Source organism: Canis lupus, chromosome 26 (assembly GCF_011100685.1).
Source record: "Canis lupus familiaris isolate Mischka breed German Shepherd chromosome 26, alternate assembly UU_Cfam_GSD_1.0, whole genome shotgun sequence".
Taxonomy (NCBI): domain Eukaryota; kingdom Metazoa; phylum Chordata; class Mammalia; order Carnivora; family Canidae; genus Canis; species Canis lupus.
Genome location: NC_049247.1, coordinates 5502142 through 5528984, shown reverse-complemented (window position 1 = coordinate 5528984; position 26843 = coordinate 5502142). Strand labels below are relative to the sequence as shown.

The 26843-nt window shown below is 54.5% G+C and overlaps 1 protein-coding gene and 1 long non-coding RNA gene across 2 annotated transcripts in view; one reads left to right on the top strand and one right to left on the bottom strand.

The window, feature by feature from the left end:
• Positions 1-18043, bottom strand: part of NCOR2 (nuclear receptor corepressor 2) — a 211459-nt gene extending 193416 nt beyond the window's left edge. Inside the window, exon 1 of the mRNA XM_038574764.1 lies at positions 18027-18043. The gene's annotated coding sequence lies outside the window, so the exon portion shown is untranslated. The remainder of the gene's footprint in view (positions 1-18026) is intronic.
• Positions 17011-24597, top strand: LOC119866135. The gene is made up of 3 exons (XR_005379098.1): positions 17011-17142; positions 23100-23285; positions 24077-24597. It is a non-coding gene; the product is annotated as an uncharacterized LOC119866135 (long non-coding RNA).
• The last annotated feature ends 2246 nt before the right edge of the window (positions 24598-26843 follow it).

Here is a 26843-nt window from a genome sequence, read left to right as displayed (position 1 = left end):
AGACAGGCTGGAAGCCACTGAGGGACAAGGGCCCTGTGTCCAGCCTCCCCTTCCCCTGGGCCAGGCCCACAGAGACCTGGCCCAGCCAGGCCCCATCTCACTGCGAAGGGACCCAGCCAGCCCTGCGAAGGGACTCAACAACACAGAATGAGCCCCTATGTCCCGGCACCATTCCAGACCCCGAGGGCCCCACCGCGGACAAGACAGACAAACGTAGCTCCTGCTGCCTAGGAGGTGACCTCTGACATGGGAAGGCCATCAAGACATGAGGGAATATAAATCCACTGAGGAGCTTCACACAGCAACTGCAGACGGTATGTGGGGAGCAACGATAGTGATGGGTGGCCCTCCTGAGGGTGACATCAGAGCTGACATTAATGACAGCAAGGAGGCAGCATGCCAGGTGGGGAACAGCAAGTGCAAATGCCCAGGTGGAAAGAAGTGTGAAGGTAGCAGGAGCCGCCCAGGCCTCAGGGCCTCTGGCTTTCTTCCCCGAGGAGGCGGTGGCAGGGCCTGGAGAGCCGGACCCTGAGGCACCTCCTCCCTCAGACAGCTTCCCTCTGGCTGCAGCACCGCAAGGACAAGAGTGGACTCAGGGGCCAGCAAGAAGCCACTGCAGAAATCCGAGCCAGAAGGGGACAAAGGAGGCGGGGTCTGCCATCACTGCTTTTGTTATCACCAACTGAAAGGCGGACACGGGGCAATGCCCAGGTGGCTCAGCGGTTGAGCTTCTGCCTTCAGCTCAGGGCGTGATCCTGGAGTCCCGGGATCGAGTCCCACATGGCGCTCCACTAGAGGAGCCTGCCTCTTCTTCTGCCTATGTCTCTACCTCTCTCTCTATGTCTCTCATGAATAAATAAATAAAATATAAAAAAAAAAAAAGAAAAGAAAAGCGGACAGGGGTCTCCGAGGCAGCGGTCCCACTCCCAGCACATGTTATCCATCGTTACCAGGAAGGCTTCTGGACAAGTGGTCATGTGACAGCTGTCACTATTACCGTTTCCACGTGGTTAGATCAGCGAGGGTCTCAGAGGCGGTGTCCCCACCTGGAACATGCCAGAAACACACGCAGATGATGATGGCTGTCGTGCGCTGGGCACTCAGCCCGGGAAAACAGGCCCACGCCGTGAAAGTCATCCTCCCCACACAATTTTCAAATGACCTGGCCATTATAAAAACCTGCCAGAACCAATTCAAACACTTGCTTTTTTTCTTTTCTTTAAGTCACTTTCATGTATTTCCAGAACAAAAACCCTTCTGCACTCACTTCTCTCAAATCTGCACTTACTCATTTGAGTGGGAGCCTGCAGCTCCTTCCTTACATTTCCCTTTATACTACAATGGGGGCATTACACTGATTTTTCTTGTTGTTGTTAACCCTGTGTAAAGTCAGAGTGTATGAAGCAGGAATCTCAGTACCCAGGAATAAAAGGGGTTGTTGCCCATATATGCGGCAAATATCGTTGGGGGTGTCAAGATGCTGTGTGACCCTGGAAAAGTCAGCTGACCTCTCTGAGCCTTAACTATTTGCCTATAACACAGAGAAAGTGATGATGGTTGCTAGTTCATGAGATTGAAAGGGTCAAATGAATTACTGTGGCATGTGCCCGCCAGTATCAGACAAACATCAAAAGCACACAGCCTGAACATGCAGCCGAAGGGGCCGGGGGCAGGTAGGGCAAACGCCCCCAGCACAGGCCTCAGCTGGGCAAAGAGTGGAGGATAAAATCCCACACTCCCTGCCTGGGCCAGGTGGCTCATCGCTTGCCTGGCTTTCATCTCCAGGAGATAAGCCGCCTGCTCAAGTTCACGTTCAGGATCAAATGAACCCACTTAATCGCCTTAGGGATCTCCACTGAGCCGGCTCCTTACAGGCCTGGGGAGGAGGGCAGCTGGACTCTCCCTCCCGCCAAGACCCCCACTCGCATGGCCAGGCACAGAGAGGATGCCGGGGGGCATTCCACCAGCACGCCCCGCCCCCACCCAGCAGGCTGTGATAACCCAAGGGCAGATGCCTGCACACTGGCCTTCAGAGTCTCTGCACACATCATCTGCCCGCCGTCACAAGGTACCTACTGTGTGCTATGTGCCTGAGCAAAGAACTCACAAATCCCCAAGGCAGCCCAGGAGGTAGGTGCTACCACAAACACCACTCTCCAGATGGGGAAACCAAGGCCCAGAAAGGAAACAGCCAGCCCAAGGTAACAGAGTTCTTCAAAGGGTCACCTGCAACCCTCAGGACAACCTTTGCCCCATGTCATAGAGAGGGGAGACTAAGGCAGGAATAGGCCTTAAGTCACCACCATATCCCAAGGCCAAGCCATGGTTAGTGCACAGTGTCCAGCTATGCCCAGGAAACAAGAGAGACCACCTGCCTGCCTCGTTCCCAGACGAATCCTAGCAGCACCTAGGACAGCTCCCAGCACACAGTAGGTGCTTAAAGCATCTGAATGAAGAAAACCTACACACTGGGCAGAGACTCCATGGAAAACTGTCCTGGGCTTCTCTGTCTTCCAGACAGTCCTCTCTGAGGTCCTATCATGTACCACAAGGGTCCTGGAGTGGCAACTGTGCCCACCAACCCCAGCCCCCAAGGACATTGGGCAGCGAGTGTCCTGAAGTCCTTTCTGGTTATCACATTGGGTGGGGGGGGGGGACCATCTACCGGGTGGGCAGAGACCAGGGATGCTGCTCAATACCCTTGAATGCACAGGACAGCCGCTAGATCAGAATTATCTCACCCAAATGTCAGTAGTGCCTAGGCTGAGAGACCCTACTATACTGCATTCCTTCAAGCATCAATTGTGTACCTACTGTGTACGGGGATGCACAAAAACACTGCAAGGAAACAAAGTTGTGGGTCTTTGAGGTTCCATGAGCCATGCATGTCACACAGCTACTGTAAGGCAGAGGTGGGTCCCGGATCCAGCTGATGCAAAGTCCTACTCCAAGCCACCAAATCCCTCCCGATCCCTGAGTATTCTCGCCTGCTGGGTCTCGAGTGGAGGCCGCAGAATCCCCATATTTCACTGCTCCCTTGCCCCATGGTCACTTCAGGGCAGCAGAGATCAGAGCTGATCCCTTTCATCAAAACCCACATACACCAAGATGCCAATGCTCCCTCTCTGGGGTGCGGGAATGTAGCTGGATTTTTTTATGTGCAGGCTTTTTGTTTCTTAATTTTCCAACTTACAGAGAACATGTTTGTTCTGCTTCTAAAAACCAACAGTCTTTTTTTTTGTAAGACAGCTATCAAACCACATGCCCCACCCAAGGGCTTGGCCGTAGGGAGATCCCACACCCCAAAACAGAGAGAGTCAGCCAGTGTAGCCCCAGGGCAGCACCAGCTGGCAATGTCTGGAAAAGCCACAAGCCAAAGATTCCAGTCCCAAGAATATGTGGAGGAGACAGGACGCACATGAGCACCCTGAGGTGCTCAGAGAAGGTCCAAACACTGCAATCAACTCAAGTGGCATCTCCATGGAATACACCAATCACATGTCATGCATCCCCATGACAAAATATAATCTGTACACAAGTTAAAATCCATCAACTAGCTCAAACTCCACCAACACACTGCAAAATCATAATTTTTTAAAAAAATATAAGAATAATAATAATAACTATAGCTACGTGGTTTTAAATGCCTTGTATGTTACACTTCTAATCCTCAAAACACATCTGGAACGTAGGTAGTAAGTATTTCGATCCTTGTTTCACATGGGGTGGGAGCCCACGCACCATCAAATCCCTGCTTGTAGCTACTCCGCTCCGCCGGCTGTCTAAGCACGGACAGGAAATTACTAGCTTGAATTATATAAAAGCTGTCGATATTCGAGCACTTTTGACCTACAAAACTGGCCAAGTCCTATGGCTCCCCTTAACAGCAAACTGCAGAGCATCGCACACAGAAAAACATGGCCACATGCATTCTTCAGCCCAGAGATGGGACAGGGCCCCAAGCCATGCAGAGATCCACAGAGAGGCTTGTGAAGCATGAAAATGTGGATTAGAAGAGCACATATCTAGTGGAGAAGTGGTGACCTCCAGGGAAGGGACTCGGGTGACCAGAAAGTCACCTGCAATTTTCTGTTTTAATAAAAGGCAGCCACCTTAGTGGTGGCCCTGAGCCTGGCCTCTTGGACTGAGGCTGGCTGGTACATTCCCACCCTCTCCCCTTTCCCTGAGGCAGCTTCTCTGTGCCCCCAGACCCCCCACAGTCCATCCATCAGCAGCAGGTCCCCAGGGCCTAGTCTCTGGAGCCTCTCTGGGCAGGAGAAGCTCTCCCCACCTACGGATCTAGTTTCATTTAATTGCAGGCTTCAGGTTTCTGGACACAGGCCCAGAGGCCTTCGGAGCCAGAGGTGTGGGCCATTTTTTTTTTCCCTCTTTTCAATAAAGCCAAGAAGGAAGCAGCGTGTGGCATCACCTGTCTGCTCCAAGAATCTGGTACACCTGCCCCTTGGGAGACCACACCCAGAAGAATCATCCATGGCTCATCACAGGTTGGTGGATAGGCTGAGGATGTGTTATTTTTCTGGCCATCGCTGGGGCCAGGTACCACACTGGATTCGAAGTAATTAAGAAAAAAGAAAACACACACACACACACACACCAACATCCTTACCTCACACTACCTCTTTCCCTCTCCAAAGCTCCCAAAGGGTCACCTCCCTGCTTCCAGATTTGTTTTGTATGTCAGTTTTTCCCTAGTAGCCCTTTATAGTTCCCTCTCTTGGCTCAGAGTCCCTTACCCACAGCTCTAGGTTGAGGCCAAGACCCCAGAGCAGTCACTTGACTCCAAGGTCACTGGCAGTAGGGACACACCAGCATCTAAATGACCACATTGTGGGGCACCTGGGTGGTGCAGTTGGTTGAGTGTCTGACATGATTTCAGCTCAGGTCATGATCTCAGGGTCAGGTCATGGTATCAGGGTCATGGGATCAAGCTCCCTCTCTCTCTGTCCCTCCCCTGCTCGCACCTGCTCGATCCCTCTCTCTCTCTCAAATAAACAAATCCATCTTTTTAAATAAATAAATAAATGACCACATTGCTCCCAGCTGCTGGTCTCAGGAAAGATGCAGGCCACGTATGAGTTTCCTCTGGCTGCTGTAATAAATGACCACACACTTAGTGACTTAAAACAGTATAAAATTTATTATTGCATTTCTGGAGATCACAAGTCCAAAGCAGGGCTACAAGTCAAGGTGTCGGCAGGCCTGCGCTCCTTCTGGAGGCTCCCCAGGAGAATCCGATCCTGGCCCTTTCCGGCTTCCAGAGGCTGCCTGCATTCCCTGGCTCTGTGCCCCTTCCTTCATCCTCAAAACCAGCAGGATAGCATCTTTCAGGCTCCGTCCGCTCTGACCTCCTGCTTCCTCCTCCTAAGGACCCTTGGGGAGAGTTGGAGCCCACCAGGATTATCCAGGGTAGCTTCCCATCTCAAGGTCGGCTTGATTAGCAGCCTTAATCCCAGCCACCGCCTGAATTCCCCTTTGCCGGGTGACAAGACCTTCACGGTTGCTGGGAACTAGGACATGGACAACTGTGGGAGAGATCATTATTCTCCTGACCACAGGCTTCAAGGAAACTGCTCCTATGGCCGCACCTCCCCCCCAAACCCTGAACTCCAGAAGGCAGCTGCCAGGCCCACATGACTGCCTCTCCTACAGAGCATGAGCAGGCCTGGCCAGTTCCGTCACCTGCCCGGGAAACACATACTCCACAGGTGTCAAGTCTAGCCTTTGATGAAAATGTGAATCAGGTAGAGTCCTGTGGCTTATCACTAGAGACTTCCCTCTCTAAGATGATAACTCATCAATCAATAATCTTAGGCAAGCTTTCTTTCTTTTTTTTGGACCAGTCACAAATCGCCCTGGGATTGTATCCCACAATCTAGCAAGACTGCCAACAGGGAAGCCACCCTAATGAAACCTAGACTTCGTGTTCGTGCACTCTAGGCCATGGACGATATGTACACCGACAAGACAGGTAACCTCCATGAAGGTGGAAGGCTTTGCAAGGTACGCCGGCCCTGCAGCATGAGGCTCGCGCTTGGGAAATGTCCAAAGGATCAAGCCCTAGCCTTCACTGCGCAGCTGGCATCTGCCAGAAACCAGGCAGGGCAGTCAGCAGGGACTGGGGGAGCAGAGGCCACCAAAGTGCCCAGCAGCAAAGCCACTCAGGAAATTGCAGGAGCGAGGGCCCCCAAGGACCTGACAGTCCAGAGAGGGGCAAGAGGAGCCCTGCCCCCTAACAACACAAGGACATTAGCAATATTAACCATGAAAACACAGAAGATGACAGAGGGAACAATGAAATGGCTCTTTCTTGCTTGAAAGCTTTGTGTGCCTCTTTCCTGCCAGGAAATCTGAGGAGTATGCTGAGGCCCAAAGAAGCCATGCAAAAGTCACACGGGAACCGAGTAGTGGGGATGGGTCTCAGATGCCCAGTGCACCCCATGGTCATCCCCAGTCCAGGACCTTCCAGGCAGCTCCACCTCTTCATGTTCCCCCACACCCATCTAGACAGGTCCCATGTCCCCTCCCCAGATTCCCTGGATTACCCCTCCCACTAACCTCCCCCACCTCCAAAGCTAAAACCATCTGACCCCCTCTCAAAGACAAACAACCCACCCTGCCCTGCATACCTCCCAGCCACCCTCCAGACACCCTGGGAACATGTGTTATAGCACAGAAAGCAGAGAGGCGTCCTAAACACATGGCTGGGGGCTCAGGGGCACAGAGAGGGCATTGAGAACACAAAGGTCACACAGCAAACATGCAGCACAATGCTGGGGTGCACACATGCTTCCACTTTGGCATTCCCACCGGAAGAAGGACGGTTCTGGGAGGCGCTGCAGCAAAGGGGCAGCAGCCAGAGCCCAGGTGCCCTGAGATGCAGCTTCCTGGCCGCCACTATGCTGCAGCTGCTATTTATAGCCTAGACAGCAGGGTCAGCTTCCTGCATGGCAGAGCCAGCCACAGCCCAGGAGCCTGCAAGGGTGACCCCAAGGGAGACAGGCTGGATTAGGGGAAGAATGGCCAGAGATGCTCAGGGCTGGATACAGGTACACCCAGGCCACCCCCTCAGACTCGCAGTCCAAGGGAAACAGAGAGCCAAGAAAAGGCCAGCCCCCACCTGTGACAACTGCCTACCATGGAGGACACTTACCAGCTGAGTGCCCTAAGCCATTCACACTACTACCAAGTGCCTTAGTTTCCCCACCACGCAACAGGGAAAGGAACAGTTCTGGCCACGTGGGAGTCACTGTGGGGCTTAAGTGAGTTGCCACTTAATAGGCGCTCGGTGAGCAGCCCACTGGGCTCCCCAGCCGGCTATAACCCAATCCCACCCAGAGACCAGGCACAGGGGCGGGGGGGGGGGCTGGCGTGCACACCTATCTACTGCAGGTGGTCAGAGGCACCCAATACCCTACTCCACCCCACTCCCCAATGAGGCAGGGATGCAGCTGCCCCCATTTTATAGATGTAGAAACTGAAGTACCAAACAACCGAATTCTACCCAAGGGAGGTGTTTTCAGGCCCTGCGTTTCTTGGAGTTTACAAGTGTCTCTCCTCGCATACCAGATAGCAGAAATGAATCCCCCCAAACACTGCCTGGGCCTAGTTTGGGCCCCTGCAGAGCTCCCTTCTGGGGGTGGGAAAGGTGCCATCTCAGGCCAAAGTAGCACCCAGAAGCCACCTGCCTGTGGAGACAGGCTTTAAGTCCCCCAGGCACCTGGGGTTGTCTGGCTGCAATATCCCAGCCTTCCTGCACGATGGCAAAGGGAACTTCCACACCGCAAATACCAGCAGCATGCGTGCCAACCCGTGTTGAGGTCTTTCTCTGCGCCCTCAGCAAAAGAAGGCAGCAAATAAAAAAAAAAAAGAAGGCAGCAAGCTCCTTCATGCGTGATCTGACTCAACCCCTCAGCACCTTCTGGAGCCAAGTCATCTGACTGTGCACCCATTTTATGGATGGGGAAACTGAGGCTGGTCACCGTGTCATCCCAAAGCCCAGGCACCCAGCTCTGCTCTGCAGAACTCACAGTTCCGCAGTTGTCAGCGGGTGATTCCATCCGGAGACTCTATGGGTCTTCCAGCCCGCAATCCTCAGCACTCCTGGGCTCAGAGACATGACACTCCCATGTCTGCCTCTCTTCACATGGCCTGCTCCTCTGCTTAAAAATGACACCCACCATGCTGGATTTGGGGCCTACGCTACCCCAGCACCTCATCTCAGGTGCAGCTGAAACAACCCTATCTCCACATAAGGTCCCATTCCAAAGTTCTGGGGGAATGGGAACTTGGGGGCACTATTCAATCCAGCACAATGGCCTAGGTTGGGTGTAGAGTAGAGGTGGGGAAATGCCTAAAACTACTGGGTGGGGGTGGGGGAAGGCCAAAGTAGGCACCTCCCCACCACTCCCTGCTTACATCTCCCCCGCAGCCAGTTCAGGTGGTCATAGTAGCTGCCCACACACGAGTCACCCTCACACCCAGTGCCCGCCAGAACCCCATCCTGTGGGCCTGGCCAAGTCCCTAGGACCCCAGAGGGGGGCCCAGATTCCCGCCAGGCCCTGTGGCCCCCTAGACCAGCCGAGCCCGGCCATGGGGTCCTGGCTCCCACTGGCTCCCTGCCTCGGCCCAGCAGGCTTGCCTCGTTAGCCTAATGAACAGGGCCCTGGTTCCAGGCGGTTGCCATGGCCACGGAGACACCACCGCGGCACTGGGCGATGCTCCCGGAGGGTCTGTGGCGGGCACCGGAGTTCAGAGTGAGGACAAGCCGGGGCAACCCCTCCCCATGGGCCCGGCCTCCAGGCCTGCTGCTCCAGACCGCAGCTTCCAGAGAGGCTTCCTGGGCCACAGAGAAAAATCCACTCCCCACCCCACCCCGCCATGCATCCCGCCCTGCCCAGCCAGAGCCTCCCCTCTCCCGGCCCCCAGCCCAGCACAGCGATTGCTGGCCCCCGCCCCACCCCCCACCCCACACCCCCACCCCGCCCAGAGGAGGTCAGAGGTCAGCAGCCGCCTGGGCAGACAGGCCTCCAAAGCAGTGAAAGGTGGTGGGAAGCCTTTCAAGACTCTGAGTAAGGTCCAGGCACAGTACCACCAGGGCCCCATGCACAGCTGCACCCACAGAAGGTCCGTGGGGACACAAAGGCCACAAGCAGACCAGGGAGGGGGCTACTGGAAGCGCCAGGAGGGCAGCCAGGAGGGCAGCATGGGCGACCCCGGGGTCTCTGGCCTGTGCCCCACACTGGGTCCAGTTGGGGACTGTTTGGGCCTGAGGTTCCTTAGGACATCTGTGAGCCACCAGCAGGAGACCCTTGGATCCAGCTGCCTGGCCCCAGGTGGGCTCCCTGGGTGCACGAGCCATGGACAGGAGAGAGAGGTGAGGTCGCAGGCTGCAGGAGCGCCTTGGCCCCAGGCAGCCTCTTGGCCCCCTTTGCTCTACTACATCTTCTGAGGAAGTGTCATCCATCACCCCATTTCACTGGTGGATAAATTGAGGAGCTGTGCACAGAGGCTCCATTGCTTGTCCAGGTCACATCACACAGCTAGTAAGAGGCAGACCCAGGACTCAGGGCCATGGGCCAATCCTGGGAAACCAGAGGCAGAAAGGCTCGGCCACCAGGCCACAGGACAGACTGACCCCCCAAAGCCTCCAAGCCTCCCAGCCACCTCCAGCATAGCACACACATGCACCCACACATGCACACACACAACCAGGCAGCCAGCTGCCCAGTCTCCCCTACTTCCACTTTCTACAACTCACCCTATAGCTTACTCTTTCCCCCACTTCCTTCCCAGCTCCAAGAAGTATCCCAGGATCAGCAGGAGGAGACAGAGGCTATTGAAAACATCAGCAGAGCAAGGAGGCTCAGAAGAGATGCCCTAGGTGTCCCTCTCTCAGTGTGGACACACCCATAGGACTACCACCCTAAAATTTGGAGATCGCTGGGCCCCAGGGCCCCAGACATAGAAGAGACAGAAATGACACTTGACCCCAGAGTAGTGAGCCCGACACCTGCTCGACTCCAGGGCCTTCTCCAGGGCCTCCAACGGGGACATCTGTCACCCTTCTCATCACTCACTGTCATCTTCCCAAATCCAACCCAACATGTGCATCCGAAGATCCTGGTTATCGCCCAGGGTCTGGCCTTAGTTAAGACACTCCACAGGGCCAAGCTTGATGTCCTCCTGGGATCATCTATCAGGAGACTCCAGGGTGTTATCTCCCCCAGTGGGGTGACCCACCACCCCACAGACACCCACAGGACATGAGCATGAAAACATCTCAGAGTGTTTTGCTTTTCTTGACTCCTTCTGCCTGCTCCAGGGCACCCCTCCAGAGATGAGACAACTTTCAGGAATGCATGTGGTAAGATAGTATCAGAGAGGGAGGTCAGGGCAAAGAGAAAAACCAGGGACAAGCTAATGTAAAATCAGGATGAAGTGGGTAAAACAGAAATACAGACCAGACCACATTGCTGAATATAGGCTGCAAATCTGGCTCCGAGTTTCCTGATGGCCAAAGCAAAGAGGTAAACAAGATGCACCACACTGAAAGTGTGTCAGCAACCACATAACGCTGTACAGCAAGAATCACAGCTTCAGGCATCATAAAAATCAGTCTACACTGCCTGATGCCTTAACATCCCCCCACCCTTGCTACCGAATCCTACAACGATGAATTATAACCATGAGCAAGAACAGTTAGCCAGGCCAAAAGCAGGAGTTTTCAGGGCCTGCTCAGTGTGACTCTTAAATTCACAATCCTCCCTGGGATCCCAGTTTCATCAACAGTGAAAACCCCAGAAGGTTGTTCTGAAGTTAAAAAGAATGATGTAGGGCAGCCTGGGTGGCTCAGTGGTTTAGCGCTGCCTTCAGCCCAGGGCCTGATCCTAGAGACCTGGGATCAAGTCCCACATCAGGCTCCCTGCATGGAGCCTGCTTCTCCCTCTGCCTCTCTCTCTCTCTCTCTCTCTCTCTCTCCCCCTCTCTCTCTCTGTGTCTCTCATGAACAATTTTTTTTTAAAAAGTTAAAATCCTCACACAAATAAAAATTCTATGTTTAAAAAAAAAAAAAGAATGAAGTAGCTCTGTAGCAGGGACTGGCAATAAAAACGTGAGGCCTGGCAAGCCTTTGGGCCTCTGTCACAATTCTGCAACTTTTCATCTATAGCTTGAAAACAGACTCAGACAACACACTAATGCATAGGTGTGGCTGTGTGCCAATAAAACTTTATTATAGACACTGAAATTTAAATTTCATAGAATTTCACAGGTCACGAAATATTATCTTCCTGTTATTTTTTCAGCCATTAAAAAATGCACAAACCATCCTTAGCATGCACACCATACAAAGACAGGAGATGAGGTTGGGGGGTGGGGCACCTGGGTGGCTTGGTTGGTTGAGCGTCTAACTCTTGATTTCAACTCACATCATGATCTCAAAGTCGTGAGATCAAGCCCTACATCAGGCTCTACTCTGGACGTGAAGTCTGCTTAAGATTCTCTCTCCCTCTGCTCCCCCCCACCCACAAAAACAGGAGGTGGGCTGGTTTTGGCCTGTGGGCTAGTAGTTTGCTGACACTTGCTCTATATGTTCCAGAATAAGCCCCAAGATATGTTTTAACTTAGGGGAAGAAAGCAAGATGTGACTAGGGTATGATATTACTTGTGTCCATTTAAGCAGGCATAAGCCCAGGGTCTCTGAGGGGAAACTGCCTTGCATGGAGGGCAGAAACCAGAAGACCTCCCCTGACACCTTCATGAACTGTTTTAACTTTCTAACAGGCCCAGGCATTCTCTCTTATAAAAATTACTTTTCATAAAGCCCAAAGAAAGTAATGGAGTTTTGAATGCATTACTTTTTAGTTTCTTATGTTTTTCAAATGGCAATAGAAAGGGACATTATCCCCCAACGGAAAAAAAAAAAAAGTTAATCTAGTTGTTATGTCATGCATTCATTCTTCAGAAAAAAACTATGAAACACTTATGGACAGTAGGCCTTCCCTATTGTCTGCACTTGTGAAAACAAATGGCGGGGGGCGGGGGGGGGGAGGCAATAGTCTCTGTGAGCCCCTCCAGGCCCGAGGCCCATGCACCAGAGCTCGGCCCTCAGAAGTGAGAGCTGCCCACGCTTTGCACAGACCTGGAGCTGCTTCTGTACTTGAGAAATAACAGCCAGGGAAGCAAATGGGGAGGGAGAGTCCGGGCAAAGAGATCCTGGCCTCAGGGGCACTCAGGCCTGCTGCCTACAGGGCCAGGAAGAGAATGTTAACCAGTGGTCTGAAAACTGGCGTTTGGCCCCGAGTCCACAGAGGAGGCACTAAAACCATGCCACCCAAAGGAGACAGTAGCCACAGGCCACATAGGACTAGCTAAATGTATCAAAATTAAGTAAAAAATGGAATTCCATTCCTTGGTTGCAGTCACTTCAAGTGCTCAGTGCCACATGCAGCTACAGCAATGGTGTTGGATAGGGCAGATCTAGAATGTTCCTCCCTCCTCCCCACATGGCAGAAAGGTTGACTGGATGGAGCAGCCCCAGAGGCTGGTAGGGACAGAAGGAGGCAGTGAGATCAGGAGCACGGGCAGGAGGACAGAGGCTGGAGGAGCCTGGGTCAGCATTAGGGTTAGCCAGGGGCTGTCTGGGAAACAGGTCCCAAGAATGTGGTGGCAGCCACCAAGATATGATGGTGCCCCATTGGGACCTGGCAGAGACAAGAAACATGAAAAAGGGAAAAAATCAGATGTTAAGAGCCAAGCCCTGTTCCTGCACAGACTCTGACTCCCATCATCCAGCCTCGAGCCATCTGATTAGGCAGCCATTAGCCACAGCCACATGTGGCTATTTAAATTTAAGTTAATTAAAATGAGATAGGGCAGCCCGGGTGGCTCAGCCTTCAGCCCAGGGCATGATCCTGGAGACCCAGGATCAAGTCCCCAGTCAGGTCCCTTGCATGGAGCCTGCTTCTCCCTCTGCCTGTGTCTCTGCATCTCTGTCTCTCTCTCTCTCTCTCCCCCTCTCCCTCTCTCTGTGTCTCTCATGAATAAATAAATAAAACCTTTAAAAAAATGAAATAAAATTGCCAGTTCAGTCCTGTTAGCCATATATCAGGAGCTCAAGAGCCACGTGTGCCCAGTGGCTACAGGCAGCGCAGGTCCAGGACACCGTCCCCGAAAGCAGAAAGCTGACTAGACAGTGCTGCTACACACTATCCACGGAGCTGGATGTTATGTCCTACTCAAGGGTAAGGAAACAGAGGCCCAAGGGTCAGAGACTTCACTCAAGTTATTGGCTGAAGGAAGCAGAATTTGAACCCAGGTCTGACTTCAAAGGAGCCCTTTCTATAGCCAGGACCCCAAGACCCCGTTCTGTTAGAGCATCCTCCTTCCCAGGAGCCCCTTAGAGGGAGAAATGACCAAACAGCCTTGGGGTAATGACCCAGGTTCCCACAATAAATTCTACAAGGAAGCATTCTGGCTCTGACAAGGTGAGCCGAAATAATAAACAGCAGCTCTTGCAACACACATCAGGTCCTCATAGCAATAAAGGCAGAAGGATGATCATCATCATCATCATTATCATCACCATCCCCATCTTACAGATGAGGAAACTGAGGCTCAAGGAAGTTAAACTTGCTCAGAGTCAAAACAGCTGAAAGCTACAGAGCCAAACATCAAACCCAATGCTCACACTTTCTGCCCTGTAATCCTCTCCACCACCCCACCAGCTGTGAGCGATGTACCCATTTTACAGACCAGGGAACCCAAACTCTGAGAAGCAGGGGCCAGCCCCTGGGCACACTGCGTGTATATTGCTGAGTTGGGGCTTGAGCGCACCAGAACCTGCTAAATTGGCTGCCTCCATGAGGATCAGGAACTAAATATGCCTAGTCTGTCCTCTGCTGTTTGTTTAGGATTCTTTACGGATCTATGAAACGAAAGAGCCTTCCTCCAGGGTGGCTCGCCTGAGCCCAACTGGGTGAGTAACCACAATGATGTTGATCACTGTAAGCAAAAGTCACACCACTGTGTGACCTTGGGCTGGCCTGGCCCCTCTGACCTGTGCCCTCATCTGTAAAATGAGTAAAAGCTGCCTTCCACCTCAGACCCTCTCAAGGCCTGCTACAGAAACACCCAAGGGCTGCACGCCAGGCAGCATGCGGAAACTCCAGGCCACGGCACTCCTCTGATACCACTTTCTGGAGCCCCGTTATCCACCCTGCTAAATAATTCAAAACCATGTTTTCATTTCAAAATAAACACAGCCGCCAAAGCGAATACCAAATTTGCATGAATGTTCAAGATAAAATGAGACTTCAAAGAAACGCTAGGCCTGCCTCAGGCACTTTCCCCTCCCCATGTCTCTCCTGCCCCCCTGGGGCAAAGATCTGTAGGTGCTGCTCCAATAAGAAACAATTCTTTTCTTTCTAACCTGTCCAGCAGTTCCACAGAGCAGGTCTGTAGCCTGCTAGTGCTGTACCAACATGATCATGAGCAATCAATCCCAGGTGTTAATTTTTGGTTCCACAGCTTAAGTGTGTGACCTTGGGCAAGTCACTAAACCACTCTGTGCCTTGTCGATTTCACTATCTATAAAATGGGATAATGATAGCACTGACCTCACAAGAGCTGAAGGACTGGATTCCTGGTGGGGGCAGAGCCTGGCACACCGTGAGTGCCTGGTATGTGTTGGCTGTTCCTAATAGAGTATTTTGTGTTATGTACAATACCTCCAGCTCCAAGAGCAGGAGCCCAATGATGGGATAAAATCCCTTCCAGACGCCCCCAAGGATCCTCAGAGGATGCCGCTGACCCTCCCTAAGCATCACATCCCTGGGGACCCCACATACCCACGCATGGTGCAAGGCCTCCTAGGATGACAGCCTGGCCTGGCCCTGGGCAGCTGGCCCTCCCCAGGCCCCCCTCCTAGTACCCCCTCCCTGGGGCAGGTGGGGCAGGAATTACCAGCTCCTGCAAGCTGTTCCCTTCAGAGGTGTCACCTGGGGAGGCTGCTGTTAGCGGCTGAGACATGAAAAGGAAACAGAGAAGAGAAAAACAGACAAATAAAAGCTCTCAACCCTCTCGTAGGAGGCAGAGTGCCATGGGGGGGGGTGGCGGTTGTTCAGAGAGCTGGAGGAGGGAAGGGCCTGTGGGCTCCTGCCTGGAGCGCTTCTGCTTCTCATAGACAGAAGCTCCTCAGGCTGGGTTCTCCTGAAGGTGGACCCTCCCATTCCCAAATCTCAGCGTGAACCACCAATCTCACCCACAGGCCTCAGGTGGGGGTGGGAACACAGAATAAGGGACACCCCCACCGGGCAGTTGGTGGGGGAGTATTCCAGCCCAGGCAGCCTGAATGGCAAGGCACTGGGGGCCACGACTCCCAGGGGGAGTGGGGGGGAGGCTTTCCACTGTGCCAGCGGGTGAGTGCCAGTGAGCCCAAGCCCCCACCCCGTGCCCTGGAACAATCCCGCCCTCCCCGGCTAGGCTCAGGGCTTTCATGCAGCTAAATGCGTGTTTCCAGAGCTCTCAGAAATCTTTAGGAGGTGGTATAAGTGTTATTAATTGGGGGAAAAGAACAGATTATGCCAAATAAATCCTTTCCACGCAGGCGAACCCTCGACCAGGGAGGGAGGGGGATGCGCGCAGCCCCAGAGGGGGGTCTCCATCCCTCACCGGGACCTGACAGTCACATTACCATTTACATGGATTTATCAATAGTATTGATCCCGGAGCAAGCATAAATAGCTCAGTGGGAAGAGGCCAGGGCTGAGGCCCGCTGGCTCCCGCCCCCATGTCTGGGCACCGCAGATTCCCCGGGCACCCGGCGGCGGCGGCGGCGGCGGCGGCGGCGGCGGCGGCGGTAAATTTCCAAGCAGGGACAAGGCGGCTGGCGGGGAAGCCAGACAGCGCCCGGGATGCCCTCGCATCTCGGCGCCTGCTCCAGGACCTACTCCCGGACCTGCTCCCGGGCCTGCGTGCGCCCCGCCACCCGGCTCGGTCTGTGCATCCGCTCAATGGGCGGCAGGCAGCACCTGCCCCGGCTCCATCGGCACCGGCAAAAGCGGAGGGCACCGGTGGGGAGAAGGCGTCCTCCCTCCACCTGGTCCCCCCACTCCCCAGCAAGAGGCAAGACGGCCCCGGCTCTCAAGATTTCCAGGCCGTTGGATTAAAAGTCAAGTTTTAGAACCTAGTAATGGTAATTAATAATAACAAAACAGTGGTCATGGTAACATGCACACAAATACTACTCTCTGGTTCTCACAACAACCCTAGGGACTTGGGAATACCGTTACCCTACTTTGCAGCTGAGAAGACTAAGGCACAGACAGGTTAAGTAATGTGTCCAGGGTCACCCAGCCAGATAAGTGACAAAAGAAAGATTTGAACCCGGAGAAAGATTTGAACCCGGGGAGTTGAGTTGCAGAGTAGGCTGTCAAAAAGGCTCGGCTATCCCAGCTCACATCTCTTCCTTTCTCTGATTGCTTTCCCCACTCCATCAAAGAAAAAGAAAAGAAAGAAAGAAAAAGAGAGAGAGAGAGAGGAAAGAAAGAAAGAAAGAAGAAAGAAAGAAAGAAAGAAAGAAAGAAAGAAAGAAAGAAAGAAAGAAAGAAAGAAAGAAAAAAGAAAAGAAAAAAAGGCCACCCACGACGAGGTACACAACAATGCCCTGGGACGCCCTCCTAGCTCACGCCTGGTCCTGAGAGCCCCTTATATCAAAGCAGCCGCGAAGACCCAGATCTGGTTTTAAAAAGGGCAAAGTCAAGGCCACCGATAACACATCCCAACGTGCCCAGAACTCCCCCATCCAGCCCACAGGGATCCTCACCCCTCCCCCCCTCCCTCCCTCACACATCCTTCCTCCAAATCTGCAAAAAGGGAAAAAAAATAATCATAATAAAACCAGTTCTCACCAACGAGGGGGAGGGGAGGAGTAGGAGGGGGAGGAAAGGAGGAGGCTGAGCCCACTGCACAGATCCGCCTCCGCTGCCTGCAACCAGACCCTCGGAGAGCCGGAGCGCGCGACAGGCGGCGGGAGGACACTGGCTTCCAAAAAAATAAACCTACAATGTAAAAATACCGCCGGGCGCCCCACGCTAATTGGGCCCGGGCGACGGCAGCTCACAGGTACAGCCTGTCTCTCCCTCCCGCCCGCCTTGCCCTCTCTCTCTCCCTCCCTCCGGCTTTTTACTGCCAGCGCCCGGGGTGAGGAAGGCGCGCCCCACGAGTCCCCCCACCCCTGCGCAGGTCTCTGGGGATGCTCTCCCAGCACTGGGGCCTGGGGCCTCCAGGTCCAGCCCGAGTGGGATCAGCTCTGAATTCCAACTTCCCAAACTAGTGGCATCCCAAGTATCCGCACAGCCCGGGGGAGGGACCAGGAGGCGGCCCAATGAGGCGTCACCAGCCGCGGGAGGCAGGCCCAGACAGCAGGAACACCGGCCCGCGGGGGCGGGGGGGGCCGGGGCGCCTCTCCCGGGGGGACCCCCCACCCAGCGCCCTCTGCTCTCCCGCCCGGGAGCGGCCCCCGCCCCCCGCTGGCGGGAACCCGCCCCGCGCCCTCCCCCAGCAGCCAGGCCGGGGAGCGCCGGGTGCCATCTCCAGGGGCTCCCCAAGCCCGCGCTGCCTGCTGGAAAATAAGACGCAGTGTCACCCCCGAGCCTGGGGCTACTTGGGGAGGAGGGAGGCGCATGCGGCCAGGCCCACAGGGCTGGGCGCACGGCGGGGGGCTGCCCTGCGCATTTCCAGGGCGTCCCCCCGCGGGCCCACCCCACGCCACTTCCCCCCTTCCCGCCCCCTCGCAGGGTAGCTGGAGTTCCCCTAAGTTCCCCAGCGCCAGCGCCCCCACGCACGCGGGCCGCAGCGGCCACGGGGCGCCTCGCTCCCCAGCAGGCCACCCCCGAGAGCGCCAACTCAGGAGTGCAGGGGCCCCGCCAACTCCGCCGCGTGCGCCGCCCGACCTTCCCCGATCCCCCCGGAAGCGCGCCCCGCGCCTCCCCGCGGCCCCGACTCACCTCGCTGCGGTGGCGGCGGCGGCGCCCGGGCTCGGGGCGCGCTCTGGCCGCCCGGGCGCTCAGGCAAGTGGCGGTGCCGAACGGGCTGGGGGCGCGCAGCAGGCCCGGCCTCCAGCCGGGGCGCGATCCTCCCGCCGCCGCCTCCTAGGGCGCCTGCCCAGGGCCCCCGGCCCACCACTCGGAGCGCATCGCGGGGCGCAGGGCGCGGGCGCACGGCTCGGGCGGGGCGCGGGCGGACGCGGGGCTCCGGTGCGGCCGGGCCTGCCCGCGGCTCCGCTCCCCGGCGGCGGCGGCGGCGGCGGCGGCGGCGGTGTCGGCGGCGGCGGCGGCGGCGGCGGGAGGGGGAGGAGGGGGCGGGGCGGGAGCCCGGGGGGCGGTGGCTCGGCCTCGCAGCTCCCGGCTCCCCGCCCGCACCGACGCTCCCCGGCCCGGCCCCCTCGGGCTCCTTAAAGGGCCCGCGTCGCCTCCCCTGGCCCTGCGCGCACCCACTCGCGCGCGCTCACGTTGCCACGCGCGCGCGCACACACGCGCGCACACACACACACACCCTTACACTTGGGCGCGACGCCGTTTCTTCTAGCAGCTCCCTGAGGGAGGGAGGAGGGGGAAAGCGCCTCCCATCCCGCCCCCTCCTCCTTCTCCGGTGGGGCTTCGCGCCCTCCTCCTCCCCAGCCCCAGATACTTAACTGGAATCGCGTTTCAGCTATTAAATTATAACTCTAGAGTGGCCGTGCGTGGGGAGGGGGTGTGCAGGGAGGGCCACCCGCCGAGGCGCAGGGCCCCGCGCGGTAGAGCCCACCCCGGGGACTGCCGCGCGTCGTGGGAGCCTAACCTCTCAGCTGCAGACTTTCACACCCTGGGCCTCGTGGGACAGCAGATGTGCTCAGTGATCACACGAGGAAACTCACAACGCACCGCAGACGTGCGCCTAGCCCGAGGCATAGACTCAAGTGTCAGATCACCCACAGATAAACACGAGACACAGACAGACACAAGTTCCATACACGGGCAGGCACGCACACCAGAATGTCCTGTTCACCAGGGACGGCATTTTTGGCTATCTGTGCACTTGCCTTTCCACACAGTAGGGACTCAATAATGTGTCGTTGAGTGTACATCCATTTTGGGACCTCCGAGGACACAAATGCACAGACTAAATGCTGCAAGCTTGTGGTCAGGTACACAGGGACACACACGCACATCCAGGAGCACACCCTCACAAGCATGTGAGGTCACCTCAGGCACATGTACAGACACTCGCAGTTCCAGCAAGAACCTCTCTGGCCTCCCTGACAATTGTGTGTCCCGGCTCACCCCCTCCCAGGTGGCCCTCCCAAGCTGGAGAAGATTTTTTTTAAACAGCAGAGGGCACCGGGAGCCCCAGGCCTGGAGCCTCCCTCCTCCTCTCCTTTCCCCTAAGATGTTGGAGAGTTTGAATTTTTGTTTTCGGTTCAGCTTTCCTTTTTTGGAGCGAAGTCTCAGCAGATTCAGTTCTGCCATCTGCCAACATCTGAGAACCCCCAGGGGGTGTGGGGAATGGCTGCGGTGGGGAGGCAGCCATGCGGTTTCCAGGGGCCCAGGCGTGCCTCCTGCCAGCAGGCAGGGGTTGCCTGCCTCCCCTGTAGCAATTTGTCCTTCTCTGCCCCCTCAGGCTGCTAGTTTTCCTTTTATTGGGGGAAAAGAGGGAGCACCTGGGGCTGACAAAATCTGGAAAAAGGGGAAGTACATGTGGAGGGAAGAGGCACAGTTCACAGTTTGGAATGAGAAGGGGACATGGGTCAGTGGTCCCCTACCTCCCCATCCTGGCCTCACCAGCTCCACTGCCACCAACCAAACTGTGGGAATCCTCAGGCAGAAAGCCAGACCTGCAAAAGGAAGGCGGAGTCCTCCAAGGGGCCTGGGGAAGACAGGGCCAGGAGGGTAGGGTGGGGACTGGGCAGCCCTCCTTTTGCATCCTCCCTGCCCCTCCCCCAGAGTGTCACCTGAGAAGGCTCCTGAGATCTTTTTTTTTTTTTTTAAGATTTTATTTATTTATTCATGAGAGACGGGGGGGGGGGGGGGGGGGGTGTAGGGGGGGCAGAGACACAGGCAGAGGCTCCCACGCAGGGAGCCCGACGACGTGGGACTGGATCCGATCCGGGGTCTCCAGGGTCACGACCTGGGTCGAAGTCAAACCGCTGAGCCACCCGGGCTGCCCCGCTCCTGAGATCTGCTCTGGGATTTGGCACCAGAGGAGGAGGGTTTGGGGTACCTTCAGGGGTTCCTTTGCCCAGGGTCTGCCTCCCAGTGGTTCCCCAGGGGCTTTGGCCAAGGCTGTGGGCATAGGTGGTGGGGCAGGCAGGCCAGGCAGGGGAACTGTCGGCTTTAAATGTCCCAGGGGCCACTTGGAAACCCCTCAAAGGGAGCCAAGCACAGACTCCGATGTCAGTGTCCTCTGGCCCAGCTATGTTGCAGATGGAAAAACTGAAGCCAGGAGAAGCAAGGCCTTTTTTCTCAGGATGATTTGTGATTTGTGCTCTTTCTAGCCCTCCTCTGTCCCTCTGGTTATTAATCCCACCCTCTTGGGCTACAGGGAATAAGTACATGTCCTCAGGATCGCACTGTTCCCCCCCACCTCAGAAGCCCTCAGACAGTGGGTTCCTAGTATTGACCTGACATTACAGATGGGGAAACTGAGACCCAGAGAGATTAAGGACCTAACTGATAGACTCATTCTCCAAGTGATTCCAGATGGGCACTCCAAACCATGGCTCTGCAGGGATGAACTGGAAGGGGTCTCAGCGGAGCCGCTGCCCACCCCCAGACCCCCACACATCAGCACCCAGCAGCACCCTGGATACTACTCTGCAGCACTTTACCATTTGCTACTGGGCTCTGAGCAGCCACCCCAGGGCTTCTCATGTAACTAATGGAAGAGCAGCTTTGAAAGATTGCCAAAGAACACTCTGCCCCCAAACAGCCTCCCTAGAGGGGCCTTACACCCTGGGCTGGGATGGGGGTTAATAATTATGCTAACTAAGAGCCTCCCAAACATCTCATCATCATGAGGGAAAGACTGTCAATATACCCATTTTATAGGTGAGGAGACTAAGATAAAGGGAAGCTGCCCAAGGACATTGAGCAGCATATGGCACATGGGTTCTGACCAGCTGGGAACATGGTGAGATGTCCCATGCATCCAGGGAGCTCTGCCATCCCAGGGACAAATTCTGCCCTTAGGTTATGTTGCCACTATCCTTCAAATCATTCGACCATTCCCTCCTAAATAATTAGCAAACTAGTCAAACTCATTCCTGCCTCAGGACCTTTGTACTTGCTAGTTCCTCTGCCTAAGATAGCTGTCTCCTATGTTCTAGTCCCAGTTCAATGTCATCTCCTTAAAGAAGTTCTCACTGGCCCTCTATCAAAAGTCCCAAGGCACTAACTACCCCATCACCGTGTATATTTTCTTCACCATTTATCACCACCTAAAATTATCCTGGGCATTTATCACTTACATATCGTCTTCTATCACCAGAATGTCAGCTCCATGAGAGCAGAGACCTCATCTGTCTAGCCCACTGCTGTATTACCAGCACACAATAGACAGCAGTTAAAAAGTGTTGACAGTGAATGAACAGTGAATAATGAATTCATGCAACATGGAGGACACTGGCTGGGGATCAGGCTTGGCCTTGCAGAATCTGGACTTAAGTGGGAATGACTGGTCTCTGCATCCCAGTTTTCTAGCACTCATCCCTCTGGCATGTTTCACAGTAAAGACTTCACCTCTCTCCACTGTCTCAGCCTCTGGGTAGATATGGAGGATCCTTCATCCCCAACCCAGGATCTGACCCCCAGGAGAAACCCATTCAGGCTAACAGTCCATATGGGCAACTATGATGTCAGATCAAACTTTCTGCCCCAAAAGTATGCTCCTGGACAGGCCTGGAGAAAAACACAGGCTGGAGGTTACAATGACTTGAGCCTCCTTGAGCCACCCCAAAAGCCCTGGGCTGGCTGTCAGAGCGCATGCAGAGGAAAGCCCTCACTCTCTGGGCCTCTATCGGGGACAAACCAAAAGACACCCTGATGAACATTCCCAGGCCAGCCTTGCATACATACCAGAACCATGGGCACATGAGAAATCTCACATACAATGTTCATACTTTGGACATGCTTTAAACAGCAATTTCAAACTCAAAAGCCCACAGAGCCTGGCAGGAACAGCAAGCCAGGGAAGAGGTGAACAGCAGGGACAGGCGGGGCCTGCAGTACACCCCTGCACCCATACCCGAGCTGTCATGTTCACCCTCACTTTAAAACACAAACCAAATACCAAATGACTGGGTGGGCTGCATTCAGTGAGTGCCAGCCTGTCTGTGACCCACCCCCTCCCCCCACACACACAAAGCATGAGCTGCCCAGGCCAGTCTTCCATTCAGCAGTCAGTGGTCTCTACCCAAAATGGAGGGGTTGACAGGGGGCAGGAAGTAGAAACTTCTTTAGTGAACAGGGACCCTCTTTCAAAATTGTAGGCAGGAGGAGGGAAAGCCTGCTTTCAATGAATGCCTCATCGTTTGTTCATTTAATACGTAGTAAGTGCCTATTGAGTGCTGGGCACTGTAGGACAGAGCAGTGAAGGAAGTCAAGCCCAGCCCTCAGGACCCAGCATCCAGTGGGAAGTTAACACTCCAAATAAGAAGTTGCATCGAGGACACCTGAATGCTAGAAACTCTTTAAAGGGTAAGAAAACATATCCTGGTGTTCAAAAACAAAGTTACGTTTCACAACTCAGGATTTTGAAGGGTCAGGATCTTCCCAGATCTCCATCTTTCCAGAATAATGGGAGTCCAGGGCCCCTTCTAATCTCACAATCCTGCAAAAGCATCCCTGAGGATGTCACTCAGAGCCCCCAGTCACCCTGCACCCCTTGCTGCAAGAAACTGTAGTGTCACCCCCGCTTCCTCTCATGTCTGCACCTTTATTGATGACACTGTGTACATTTCAGAAAGAAGGAAGCAGAGAAGGAGATCAAGCCCCTGTCTGATAGGCCCAATCATCTCTGAAGATAAACAACTCGTTTTCTCCCAGGGCTGCATCTCTGGAGTGTGCTCCTGCCCCCTACCCTGCCCCCTGGAGCATCTGCCTGAGGCTCCACTCTCAAGCACCAGAGGGATGGAACCAGAGAAGTGCAACCTCAAGAGGAGACATCGAGGGAGGACCGTGATCCATGCAGCCTCCCTTTTGGTGGCCAGAGGCTGGGGTCACCTGAGCGAAGTCAGTGGGGCTGGCTGCGTGTCCTGGGTGTCCATCCAGTGAAACAGTTAGGCAGCTGTGGACAAGCATGAGGACAGACTGTGAGTTCTGAAGCGGGCAGAGCTCCAAGATACATTGTTTAGCACAGAAGCAGGTGCAGGCAGGGGTATGGAAAATGGTACCTCTCGTGCAAACAAAAAAAAAGAGGTGGAATAAATGTGCATATCCATGCTTGTCCATGCATGGAGACTTCTGAAGGGTAGTCACTAATGCAGGAGTACCTACTATGTGCAGGGCGCCATGGCCGGTGGAGAGAATTCAGCAGTGACCAAGATAAGCAAAGTCTCTGCCCTCATGGAGCCCACATTCTAACAGTGGGGGAGATGCATTAGGAAAACCAAATATATTATACAATGTATTAGAGAGGAAAAAAATGTGGAAAGACTGTGTACAGAGGTAGGGAGGTCAGGGCTGGCCTTGCTGAGAGGGGGAGGGAGAGAGCCATACAGTATCTGGGCAGAGGGCACAGCCAGTGCATATGCCCTGTGATAGGAATGCACTTGGCCTATTCAAGGACCAAGGAGGAGGCCAGTATGAGGAGAACAGGATGGAGTGGGAGGTGAGGAGGGAGGGATGAGCTTGGGGGGAACAGGATGATTGAGAGATGCTACCAGAGGTTGCCTCTGGGTAGGGGGATGCCTGGGAGCTGGAGTTGAGGTCAGGGATGGAGACTTGCTCTGCCCATTCCCTGCTTAAAGATGCATGATGAAAACTCGTTCATTCGTTCTTTCTTTGTCTCTTTTTCTTTCAAGTGTGGACATCTGCTTTTGGACATCCCTGTGAGCGCTTCTGGGTATTTTTCCTGAGATTCAAGGAGGTCTCCTTGCCAGCATCTTTGCACCACATTTGCTATTTCTCAGCCTCCCAGAGAATGTCAGGAATTAGCCCCTGGGTGGCCTGACCTCCCAGTTAGGCCTGGGAAGCCGACAAAAGCCCCAGGAAGTTGGAAGAGCTAGGGAGAAACTGCACTGCTGTGGCTGCCCCACCTGCTTCTCCAAGTGGCCCGCATCCTGCCTATGGGCCCAGAGCTCAGGTCCCTAATCAAGGAAAGAGCAGAGCATAGAGGTTCGTGCTCAGCTAGGAAGACTTACAGTCTTGGAGCTGAGCAGTTTCGTGTCTCCTGGGTCCCCTTTGGCTCCTGCCTCACACAGTCAATCCTAATTCTCATTTAAAAAATACCAGCCTTTCGGGATCCCTGGGTGGCGCAGCGGTTTAGTGCCTGCCTTTGGCCCAGGGCGCGATCCTGGAGACCCGGGATCGAGTCCCACGTCGGGCTCCCGGTGTATGGAGCCTGCTTCTCCCTCTGCCTGTGTCTCTGCCTCTCTCTCTCTCTGTGTGACTATCATAAATAAATAAAAATTAAAAAAAAAATAAAGATTTTAAAAAAATAAAATAAAAAATACCAGCCTTTCTGGGGCGCCCAGCTGGCTCAGTCCATAGAGCACATGACTCTTGATCTCAGGGTCCTGAGTTCAAGCCCCACGGCAAGTGTGGAGCCTTCTGAGTCAGGCATCCTCGAGGAAGCTCTGAACTGCCAGCATTGCACACACAGAGCGTCTGGGGCTCCAAAACCCTCAAGTGAGGGCCCAACGAGTGAGAGAGAGCAAGTTCAAATGGAAGGGAGCTGGAGTTTTGAATCAGACAAGTCTGGGTTCAACCCCTAACACCTCATTCAGTCCCTTGATGGAATTGGGCTGGCCCATGGACGGAGCAGGGAACAAGACTCCCGCCCGCGGAGCTAGCTAGCTACAGTGCAGTGCCAGGATGTCACACCTCCCTCTTCTTGGCTTGCCTGCCAGGAAGGTAGAAGCCAACAAGTACAGTCTCCAGACTCCTTGCAGGGAAGGTTCCCTATGGACTCTGGTTCCAACAAACCATATGTAATGGTAGAATTCGGAACTAAGTCCCCAGGGTAGACAGAGGGCCCAGCCTTTGGACTGGGGGCACTGCAGCAGTGGGATGGGTTCTGGAACCCGCATCTGAGGGAGGTGGTATGTCACTGAGAGAGTGGCTTCCTGCCTGGGACAAGGCACCAGCTTTCTGGCCACCTGCTTCTGCTGTATGTCTCAGAGTGTCATGCCTGGAAGTTCTCTGCCTCAGGTGCAGAGGCAACTTAATCTACACACACCCCAACCCCACACAGGACTCATTCTCTTCCATGCAAGATTTAGGGAGTCAGTAAAGAAAGAATACAATTAACAGTGGTGGTGATCTCCACAAAGCAAGGAACTTGAGGACTTAGCTAGAGGGAAGACAAACAGGTTTGAGATTTGGGTGAGCAGGCATGGAGGGTCTCCCTAAGGAGGTGACATGTAAGACGGTTTACAAAGCTTGAGAAGGAGGCAGCCAGAAGGTGAGGGCACAGCATTCCAGGTGGAAGGAACAGCAAGTGCTGAGGCCATCCCAGGAAAAGTGACTCGGTGTCTTCGAAGAGTGGAGAGAAGACTTGTTTGGCTGGAGAGGCTGGAGTGGTGGGATGAACAGCTCATTTTTCCTCCCTGAGCCTCAGTGTCTTCCATCTGTAAAATGGGCTGGACCCCTTACCAAGTGTTTTCAGGAATTCAGTGAGCCAATGCAGCTGAATACCCTTGGAAACCCCAAAGAGCAGGTACCCTTCAGAATCTTAAAGCACATGCTTCAAGAGCTCTTTCTATAATGGGCTGTGGGCTCACCGAGCGTTTCCAGTGATGGGCTGTGCAGCCTGAGGACTAGGCTCATATACTCTGTGGCCACACTGCCCGGCGGGATGGTGACTTTGGGCAAGTTACTCAATCTTGCTGAGCCGGTTTCCTAATTTGTAAAATGGGGAACAATGACAGACCCTCCTTCAGAGGATTACTGTGAAAATGAATGAATGCAAGTAGAGTGGGTGATATCTGGCACATAATAAGTGCTTTATAAGCATCAGTTATTCATTGTATCTTACGGAGCCTCCAGACAACAAGATAAGATGGGCACTGCTACCATCCCCCGTCCGGGTGAGGAGACTGAGGCTCAGGGAGATAAATCACCAGCCCAATGCCATCAGAGGCAGTTCACATTTACCTGGCTCTGTCCGGCTCCGGAAGTGCCCCCCACCCCCGCACCCGCACCATCCCACAAGATCTAGTTGGGTCATTGTTTTGATGGTAATTTCCACCGCTCAGTGGAGGCATTCACACCGCTGATGAACTAAACAGCCACAGAGGGTGCAGGGTTGATGTCACTGTAGCCAAAACTGTGGTTCCTTGGCCCCACCACGGCCAGTGCTTTAGAACATAACGCAGAATCTGGCTGGTATGAATCATCCTTGTCATAGCACCTGCTAGCTTAGGACAATCGATTTTGCTAGATGGTGTAGGAGAAAGAAAAGCCAGAAGGACAGCAGCAGGAAGGGAAAGCATCCAGGTAGGGACATCCTGATCCCCCCCCCCAACCTCGTCTGACCTCATCACCCCCACTCCTCCCGCCACCCTGGATGGTGTTCCATAGCACTGGCCTCTTCAAACACATCTACAGTGCTGCCTCAGTGCCTTTGCA